Raw genomic sequence first — 11,429 nt, 5'->3', positions numbered from 1 at the left:
TATTACAGTCATATTCATAATACAGTATTGGAAACATTGTCACATTTTTTAAAAAATCACTTACCTGACACACAGTTTCCCAATTATGAGGGGGAGGGAGGGACGGAGGGAGAAGGGCATACTGTAATGTAATTCTTTGAAAGTCATAAAAACAGTACGAAAACACATTAATTTTATAATATATAAAATATATTTGCATATTAAATATATAAATATATTCACCTTATGCCTATGTACACAAGTCAAAACAAGTCTTGCACAGGATGTTCTACATATATATTCGTGTATATTTATTGAAAAAAATCTGCATATAAGTGGACCCATGCAGTTCAAACCCATGTTATTCAAGGGTCAACTGTACTCAGCAATAAAAAGGAATGAAATACTGGGACAGGCAACCACATAGTTGAATTTCAAAAACATTATGCTGAGTGAAATGACTGCTCAGAATGTACTCGATTCCACTGATAAGAAATGCTAAGAGAGGGGCTTCCCTGGTGGCGCAGTGGTTGAGAATCTGCCTGCCATTGCAGGGGACATGGGTTCGAGCCCTGGTCTGGGAAGATCCCACATGCCGCGGAGCAACTAGGCCCGTGAGCCACAATTACTGAGCCTGCACGTCTGGAGCCTGTGCTCCGCAACAAGAGAGGCCGCGATAGTGAGAGGCCCGCGCACCGCGATGAAGAGTGGCCCCCACTTGCTGCAACTAGAGAAAGCCCTCGCACAGAAACGAAGACCCAACACAGCCAAAAATAAATAAATAAATAAAAATTAAAAAAAAAAAATTGAGGTATAGTTGATTTACAATGTTGTGTTAGTTTCAGGTGTACAGCAAAGTGATTCAGATATATATAGATATATATATATATATATATACACATATATGTGTGTGTATATATATATATTTATATATATTATTTTTCAGATTCTTCTCCCTTATAGATTATTACAAGATATTGAGTATAGTTCCCTGTGCTATATAGCAAGTCCTTGTTGGTTATCTATTTTATATATAGTAATGTGTATATGTTTTTTTTTGTTTGTTTTTTTTTTTTTTTAGAAATTTCATGTAATGTCTGAAACATTTATAGTAATGTGTATATGTTAATCTCAAACTTCTAATTTATCCCTGTCCCCACAAAGTTACACTTTAAATAGGTGCATCTTAATGGATGTAAGTTATACCTCAATAAAGTAGATTTTTAAAAGTAAATCGATATTCTGGTCCCCCTTTAGAGATTAGGTTGGTCTGGGGTGCAGCCTGGGCACTGGAATTTTGATAAGCTCCCCAAATGATTCCAAAGTGTCTGGGAGCAGTGGTCCTCCAGGTGTGCCCTGCAGATGTGCACTGGAAACACAGGGAGTTGGTTAATGCAGATCCCTGGCTTCCACCTCTGGAGGTTCTGATGCTATACATCTGGGGTGGGGCTGGGATCCTCATTTTAACAAGCTCCCCAGGTGATTCTCCAATGGTCTAGAATTCCCTAGAACTTGAGAGCAATTGGCTTAGAGTGCGCTGTGGGTTGGGCCCCACTCCCAGGGAAAACCAGGGGCTGAGAAGAATGTTGAGCTGGGCCCTGCTGTGTGCCCTTGAGCTAGACTCCAAACCTCTCTGATCCTGCTTTATGGTGCATACTTCAGAACCCAGGGCTGTCCACTACCAGCTGTCCACATGTGGCTAGTGAGCACTTGAAACGCAGGTGGTCTGCTTTGAGATGCGCTATAAGTGTAAAATACACACTGGATTTGGAAGACTTTGTATGAAGAAAAGAATGTAAAGCATCTCATTAGTAATTTATTATATTGAATACATGTTGAAATGACAACATTCTGGATATATTGGGTTAAATAAAATATACTATTAAAATTAATTTTACCTGCTTCTTTTTGCTTTTTTTTTTTAACACCTAAATTCATTTAACCATGGAACCATTCCTTTTTATCAAAGAGGAATTTGTTTTCTGTGGAATTCTACTCAAAGGCAAGGGATAAATATGTATTTTTAGTTCTAAAATTTTATGATTCTTTAATTGATAAATTTCTCAAGAAAGGTTTCAGAGAAATATTTTTTTATGGATGAGGGCTTCCTCATCCTTTTTCATAAACAAGTTACCCTCTTTCTGAAAACGTGCTGCCATGACAAGATTCAGCAATGCACCATCTCTAAGACTGTCAGCCTCTGTTGACTGCTGGAGTCTGCACAGATTTTCAAAGTCCCCCACGATCTGGCCCTACCACGCTCATCCACAGTTAGCAGGTATCACTCTCACACAAACCATCTATTCAAAAATCTGGTCTCCTTACTGTCATCTTGACGTTCATGTCTGTACTTTTGTCTTTTATTTTTAATTGACCTGGTATATCTTTCCCCAAAACTTCAAAGTTTGGTGCATGCCCCATCCTCCACAAACTTTCCCTGGCAGTTCTAGTCTATATTGACCTATCTCTTTACAAACTCCATTGTTCACGCATTAGAATCTGTGCGGAGCTTCTGCCCCAGATGCACAAACACAGACCCACCCCTGTGAGATACTGACTTAGTGGCTCCGGTATGGAGCCCAGGTACCTGTATGTTCACAAAGCTCTGCTGATGATTCTGATAACACACAGGAGTGAAAAGTACCTCCCTGACATAGAGTGTAGGTGCTGTACCAATCAACTGAACACGTGTTCAGTGCTGCCTACGGGCCATTGCTTGGGGATACACAGAACACAGCAGTATCCTTACGCTCAGACAGCACAGAGTGTAGCTGCGGAGTTCCCTCAACTAAACGTGATGGGCACTATGAAGGAGGTATGAGTCCAGTGCTTTGGGAGCACAGAGAGTGGTGAACGGTTACCAAAGAGACCGTGGAGGAAGCTGAGGTGGCCCCTGAAGAAGAGGTGGATATTGCAGTAACCTAGGTGGAACTAGAGATGATCATACTAAGTGAAGTAAGTCAGAAAGAGAAAGACAAATACCATATGATATCACTTATACGTGGAATCTAAAATACCACACAAATGAACTTATCTACGAAACAGAAGCAGACTCACAGACAGAGAACAGACTTGTGGTTGCCAAGGGGGAGGGGGCTGAGGGAGCGAAGTATCAGGAGTTTGGGATTTGCAGATGCAAACTATTATATATAGAATGGATAAACAACAAGGTCCTACTGTATAGCACAGGGAACTATATTCAATATCCCGTGATCAACCCTAATGGAAAAGAACATGAAAAAGAATGTATATATGTATAACTGAATCACTTTGCTGTACAGCAGAAATGAACACAACATTGTAAATCAGCTATACTTCAATAAAATAATTTTTTTAAAAAAAGAGTTGGATTTTACCAACTCTCAAATAATTGGGCTATTTTAGCTGTAGCCATATATGGAGTATACGCCTCCAGACGCTCTGGCAGAGAGTATATGGAGGGAATGGTAGGGAGTCAGAATGGAAATGTTGGTAGAGGTCAGAATATGAAGGACTTCAAATACCATGCTAAGAATGTCACTGTTTTCCTCTGGACAATAGAAAATAATTTAAGGAAGAAGCATCCAACTTTGTTGTTGTTACTGTTTTCTAGCATTGATTCACATGATAGAAATCTCTATGAGTATGGTGCCCATTCACTTTTATTAATGTGTCAAGACAACCCATTTTTTGTAAGAAACACTAAATCAGCAACTCTCTAAATGTATAAGAATACCATATTCTCATCTAGTTTTTCTTTAGCTGATAATTCATAATACCCAAGTTTCAAGTTATAATTTTCCATGGTTCTTAAAGCTTATATTAACTACATCTAGTTTCAGTTACAATTACTGATAAATTCAAATCCACCAGAATGACGACAACCTGAAACCAATTTTATGTAGGTAGTGGCAAACAGGTGAAAATAATTATCCTGTCTTTCTGCTTTTTTAATGTAACGCCTAGAAATTTTCAAAATACATCTGTGGCTTGCATTATATTTCCATTGTTCTGTGCTGCTTCAGACTGTAATGATACCCACTTCCCAAGGACTGGTACGTGGCTCAGTTCAGCCTAACGTTACATGTAAAAGAGATTGATTTTAAACCATTGGGGGGAAGTTTGATAAACTGCAGTAAAAATAAAAATAGTAATAGGTAGCATTTAAACTGAGGCCAACCACATGTGCTTAGATACTACTTCGCTGAATCCTATGAATCTACCTGGTGTCCCTGTGAAGGAGTGTATCTATTGCTGTGTAACAAATTACTCCAAAAATTCATGGCTTAAAAAAAACAACAACAACAGTTATTAAGCGCACAGTTTCTGTGCGTCAGGAATTTGGGAGCGGCTTACCTGGGTAGTTCTGGCTCAGAGTCTCTCGTGAGGTTTCGGTCAAGATGAGGGTCGAAGCTGCAGTGAACTAGAGGTTAGAAGATCCGCTTTCTAGATGGCTCATTCCCATGGCTGTTGGCTGGAAGCCTCAGATCCCCGCCAGGTGGACCTCTCTAGAGCGCTGCCTTTAAGGGTGAGGAAACGCAGAGAGAAAAGCCTGAGGCTGGAACTGGGGGAAGGGAGGGCTGTAAACTGGGCTTGGAGAAGAGGATGCCCGCCTCAAATGTAGCAGGTGTGGGAGACTGGTGGAGGCTGGTGGGGTACCCCCCCCCCCCGTAGCATACATTCCTCCCTGTGTTCCTTGCTGGAAGAGCCCCAGAGCTGAAAAGGGGCCACCTTCCTCCCTGCCCTCGGCGGTGAATTAAGGACAGGAGCCCGCCAGAAAAGACAAGTCCTGATTGGTCAAAAGCTGAGCCAATCATGATGCTCCTATTCCCAGCAATAGGCATGTGACCTGGTTCTGGCCAATAGCAAATGAGAGGCTGTCTCCTGGGGGCTGATGGGAAAGATTTTATTGTATCTTAAAGAGAACTAGCAACAGGTGATCTTTTTTTCTGCCTTTGGAAGCTGTTGTTGGCCCAGGTGGTATCCATCTTGGACTGTGAAGGGATTCTGCCTGAGAGTTCAACCTGCTGAGGGTGGGAAAGGGAGATGCAGAACCTGGGTCTTTGGTGTTATCACTGAGCCACTGTGTTAACCAACCTAGAACTGCCCTCGTTGGAATTCCTGCTACATAGGATAATACATGTCGGATTTTCATGTCATTTTGAGTTGGGTTATCCATTTTTTGCAACCAAAAGCATCTAAACTTATATTTTGGAGGCTGATTTTCTCACCTCATCATAGTCCCGGCTCAATTAACCATGAGATGGGGTGAGGAGCGGCAAGAAGGAATGTCTATTAAAAGGTTTTAAAATGTGAGATGAACATTAAGGGGAAGAGCCCTACCCACGACCCAAGTAAGACTTGAAGACTGGAATTGTCACCATTGTGGACTTCTTAAGTTTGCAAGAAGACAAGAGAGATTTTTCAAATGCAACTCTCTGAGAAGTGAGGCGATTGTGCTTTCCTTTCCCCAAGATTTGGGATAGCGGAATGTCACCATTAACATCCAAATGGGTTACAGCTTAAAGTGACAGTTTATTGAGTCCAAAAGACTGGCCTGGGTTCACAGCCATCCTGGAACGGCTCAAACTAAAATTTTTACTTTTCTCTCCTGCTTCGTTTCTTCATTTTGATGGATGCAAAACGTTGCATGCCTTATGTTCTATTTGTTAATGATCATATTATTCCCATTTCCTTTTACATTGTAAGTTTTGACCATATTGAAGCTGTTTCTTTGTTCTCTTAACACTAAAAAAAAAAAAAAAACCGGGGTGGGGGAGGGGCATTGCAAGACTGCCTTGAAACTCTAGGCTGTTCTAACTGGTAACAAAAATCTCAGCAACAAGAAGGAGAAAATATTCCCTCTTCTGCAGCTTATGGAAAGCAGAGACTTTTTGCCTCGTGAAATTCTCCTTGTAAATGTATTTTTTTTTTTGTAAATGTATTTTGAATAAAGGAGTCTTATAAGAAACCCAGACTTCAAAAATTGATGTTTGCTGCATCCTTTGAAAGCCCTCATTAACCTGCTGTATTAGTTTGCTAGGGCTGCCTTAATAAACTACTACAGGCTAGGTGGCTTAAACAACAGAAAATTTTTTCCTCATTGTTCTGGTAGTCCAAAGTCAGGTGTTAGCAGAGTTGGCTTCTCCTGAGGCCTCTCTTTTTGGCTTGCAGATGGGTGACATCTTGCTGTGTCCTCAGATGACCTTTTCCCTGTGTGCACTCGCATCCCTGGTGTCTTTTCCTCTTCTTATGAGATCACTGGGCCTATTGGATTAGGGCTCCACCGTTATAACCTCATTAAGCTTAATTACCTCTTTAAAGAACTGTCTCCAATACAGTTACTTGGGGGTTTAGGACTTCAACATATGAATCTGGGGGATACAATTTAGTTGCTAATACCTCCCAAATCTGGACTGGTTGTCTTAATAATAATCTGTTGCCCCTGGTAATAATATCTACATTGATACTCCCTTTTCCTGAAAAGTGCAAAGACCGGTTTTCATTGTCACTTCTCTCTTTTTCCACCCTCATGGAACTAAAAAGAACACCCATAACTCTGTTAGGTCCTTTTATTTAAACAAATAGTGTTGTGTCATTTAAATTAATGTTTTACCTCTTATTGCTATATGGGCTGTGACTGAAAACAGCAAGGTAAGAAAAACTGCTTTCACTTAGGAGATGCCATTTCACTTGGGTTTTATATATGTTGGGAGGATAGATCTGGTGCTGTGACATTCTTGTGCATATGATTTGACTTAAGATTGGATTAATTTAAATTGGCTGAAAGTGACAGACCCATGCCAGAGAAAGACAGCTGGGTGCCCTCTGATGGAAAAGGTAAAGGAAGCTGACTCCATCAGACCCCACAACTGCAGAACTGAAACTGCAGAACTGACCCACCAAGGGAGCTGCTGCCTCCACCATCACAGAAAGGTGGGGAATCAAAAAGCTGTTACTACAGGCATACAGATATTACAGGTTCAGTTCCAGACCATTGCAATAAAGGGAATATCACACTAAAGCAAGTCACAGGAATTTCTTGGTTTCCCAGTGCATATAGAAGTTATGTTTACACTATACTGGAGTCTATTAAGTGTGCAATAGCATTATGTCTAAAAAAAAATGCACATACCTTAATTTAAAAATACATTATTGCTAAAAAATGCTAACCATCATCTGAGCCTTCAGCCAGTTGTAGTAGCAACATCAAAGATCACCGATCACAGAACTCCATAACAAATATAATAATGAGAAAGTTTGAGATATTGTGAGAATTACCAAAATGTGACACAAGAGACACGAAGTGTGCAAATGCTGTTGGAAAATGGCGCCAATAGACTTGCTCAACACAGGGTTGTCAACCTTCAATTTGTGAAAAACGTAGTATCTATGAAGCGCAATAAAACGAGTAGGCCTGTACTGGAATTGTCAGCTCCAGAACCACATCACATTTGCTGGATTCACAGAGATGAGAGCCTCTCAAAACGCACAAAGCCAGTCACTTGTGGTACCTCAGAAAAAAAACAGCAGCCTGTCCGTGACTGTGCTTGCCAAAATTCATGGCAGAAGCATCATAAGCAGAACCTCCATTTTACTTTCACTTTCCAAATCTCATGCAAGTATGTCAGATTGACAGAAATATGGCTTCAAGGGGAGTGAGGAAGTGTAGTTTTAGCTGTGGTACTGGAAGGCACGTCAAAAGGGGGAAGGCTCCCATGGTGAGCAAACGAATCCACAGTCTAAAACCCCTGGGACATTTTCTCTTCAGCTTCCTACATCCAGGGGGAAATCCACGTCTGGCCTTTCCCCTGCGTAGGTAGGGCCTGCTTTGCAGAAGAAGGTCCAGATGACTTCTGGTTTCTTCGCACCTGTTTTTCTACCAGCCACCGGGTGGAGATTTAAGATCTCAGTAAATATCACCCCTTGTCCTCGTCTGCAGGCAGAAACAATTGAGAGAGAGAAAGAGATGCAGGAGTAAGCAAGAGAGAGGATAACATGATGGATTTATTACCTGAACGATAAGCAATAGCAGGGAACATGGCTGAGTCCTGTGACCCAGTGGGTTTGCCATCACCTCCCCCTCCTTTCTACTGCTGCCAAACTGAACAGCTTAAAATTTAGCTGCGTGCGACAGATTCAAAATAACGATAGCTTAAATTACACAGAGATGTATTACTCTCTCCTGCAACAGCCCAAGCCGGTGGGCAGCTCTGCTCTGTGAAGGTGCCAAGGAGCCTGGGCTCTTCTATCCTGTTGCATTTGTCCCCTTGGCCCAAGATGCCAGCGTACTATGTCCCCACTCTAGCCAGAAGAAAGGGAAAACGAGAAAGGGAGGCCCTTTTCCTTTAAGGGCATGACCTAAAAACTGCACCTCTGCTCACATCTCATTGACCAGAATCTGGTCACATGGCCACACTTGCTGCAGGGGAAGCTGGGAAATGTAGTCCTTATTCCAAGCAATTAAGGGTCCAGCTAAAATTTCTTTAACTGAAATGAAATGAAAGAGGAGGCTAATTGATCAGCTGTGGGGGCACCACTAGTTTCTCTTCCTTATAAACTTACCTCCAATAGGCTCTTTATCAGCTGGCAGGAGGCAACAGACCAAAATATGCAGATCCAAAAACAGAGAGGGACACAAAACAGGACAAAAAACAGAGAGCCACGCAAGCTTAGTTTCCTCTCCCAGACTCATCAATTTCATAACAGGAAGGTGGGGACAAAAGCCGGGAGCCTTACTCTAACTCCACCTTTCTAACTGGTGTGCTGTTGGCTTTTTAGGTGAGACAAGTCTCTGTTGTATGGGACAGTTCCACCTATTACTGCAGGATCTCTACCCCAATAAATGTCAGTACTGTTTCAACCTCAGGCATGTGACGACCAAAATGTAAGCAGATATTTCCAAAACCCCTGGAAGGGGCTGTGGATGCCTCTGACAGATGACAGGACATCCTTCCATGGAAATGTGAAACATGTGGGATAAGGCTTTCCCCACCCAAACTTAGCCCCTGGTGGGACAGGGAGTTCTCTTGGCTTTCAAGCTGCTTTTTTACAATTCTGTCCAGAACTGCCCAGCATTGGCTATCTGTCATGTTATTAATAAAATGATGCTTCACTGCTCCCCTCCAACACACCATCACACACACACATACTCACACACACACATAGCAGGAGAAATAAATGATGCTACAAGGACTCAAGGAGCCAAGGAAACAGGATCTGACCTTGTGCCTCATTGTCTTGAGGATGGGAGGAAGGAAGTGAGGCTGGCTTGGGGTGAATGTGACTTACATCTGTGTGACCTTGAACAATTTATTTAACCTCAACCATGTATCTCTGTTTGCTCATATGAAAAGATGAAAACAATAATAAGGATGTTAGAAGGCCCAAGTGACTTTATTTTTAAAAATTTTATTGGAGTATAGTTGATTTACAATGTGTTAGTTTCCCAAATGACTTTCTTTTAATATTTATTTTTTTGTTTGTTTATTATTTATTTTTGGCTGCATCGGGTCTTAGTTGTGGCACACAGGATCTTCCCTTGCGACACACAGGCTCTCTAGTTGTGGTACACAGGTTTAGTTGCCCCACGGCATGTGGGATCTTAGTTCCCCAACCAGGGATCGAACCCTAGTCCCCTGCATTGGAAGGCAGATTCTTAGCCACTGGACCATCAGGGAAGTCCCCGCAGATGACTTTAAAAGATTGTTGTATATAATGTTTAAGATCACAGACTCCAGAATCTGACACCTGGATCTACCCAGCCATCCACCAGCTGTGTAGCCTTGGGTAAGACACTTACCCTCTCTGTGCCTCAGTTTCCTCCTTTGTAGTAGGAGAATGGCAGCACCCGCCTCAGAGGGCTGTTGAAGGGATGAATGAACTAATAGATGTAAAGTGTTTAGAGCAGTGCCCCACTCAGAGTTGAGTTCTCTGTAAATGTTAACAATTGTCATGCCACGATTATTTCCTCCAAGTGGGACTCGTGTATTTTTTTAATTAAACTCTCGACTTTATTCTAATTTCACCAATATTTCTACTAACATCCTTCTTCTGTTCCAGGATGCAATCAAGATACCATATCACATGTCGTTTTCATGACTCCTGAGTCTCCTTTGTGACAGTTTCTTAGTCTTACCTTGTTTTTCATGGCTGTCATAGTTTTGAGGAATACTGGTCAGATATTTTGTAGAACGTCCCTCAGTTTGGGTTTGTCTGAGTTTTTCTCATACTTAGACTGGCGTTATGGGTTTGTTGGTGGCGGGGGCGGCAAGAAATACTATAGAGGTGAAGTGCCCTTCTTATCACATCATATTAGGAGCTACATAGTACTCACATGACATCACTAGTGACGGTAGACTAAGCTATTTGACCCTAATGAAAGAGAAGTGACTTATTAGATATTACATCTGCCATTTGCATTATTTCTTCCCACTTAAGCAGTCAGTCCCTTCCCCAAGTTAACTATGGACTTGATGATGGTTTGTTATGATTTCTACATAATTTAGCTATTTCTTGGAATATAAGCAAGGGTTTATTTTAGACTGTAAAGGCAAGCTATGTACATGACTGTTCCTGGTCTTCTTCTATTTTTTAAAAAACAATTTTAAAAAATTTAATTGTGATTTAAAAAAACCCTCATGATACAAAATTTACCATCTTAACCATTCTTAAGGTACAGTTCAGTAGTGTTAAGTATCTTCACATCGTTATGCAACAAACGGGCTCGTGTTCTTTTTGTGACACACCAAAAATTTACACAGTTATGTGGACACATGTTTTATTTTCATCATTATGTTTTTATTTTCATCTGCATTAATGTACTTGGCATATAAGTATAAAATTTTGTGAATGTTACTGTTTAAAAACTGAGTTGAGCTTATTTTAGTTGAGTTGTTTTAAAGAAAAATATTGAGTAAATAAATTAAAATGTACGTGGGTGTGCATATGGAAGGAATTATGATGTGGTAGGAGAAAGACTGAGGTTTGTGAAACACTGACCTGCTAAATCCTCCTCCTCGCCCAGGGTCAGTTTAGCCATCTCCTCCACAGGGGGCTTCCCCTACCCATCCTCAGGCTCTGCTAGATCCCAAATCATATGCTCTCAAAACTTTATTTTTCACTTTTTCTTTCAATCAAAGTTCTTTTGGAGACAAGTAACTGAACCCCAAATCAAACTGTTCTCAGAAGATCAATGGGAATATATAGACTCACATAACACAAAATGTGAAGCATTATTACCAACTTCAGGCACAGCTGGATCTAGGTGTTTAAATGGTATCACCAGAAATTTCTGTCCATTCTGGCTATGCTTTCCTATATGTTGACCTCATTCTCTTACAGCCTCTCTACTCATGGTAGAAAGAGGGCCCCCAGCAGCTCCACAGTTAGATCCCTTCAGTTTAGCAAGCCCAGGAGAAAGAAGTGCTGTATTCCCCAGAATTCCAATAAAAGTCCTCATTTTGCTCCTC

The sequence above is a fragment of the Balaenoptera physalus genome, assembly GCF_965194825.1.
Source record: "Balaenoptera physalus genome assembly, chromosome: 19".
Classification (NCBI taxonomy): domain Eukaryota; kingdom Metazoa; phylum Chordata; class Mammalia; order Artiodactyla; family Balaenopteridae; genus Balaenoptera; species Balaenoptera physalus.
This window is presented reverse-complemented; position numbering follows the sequence as displayed.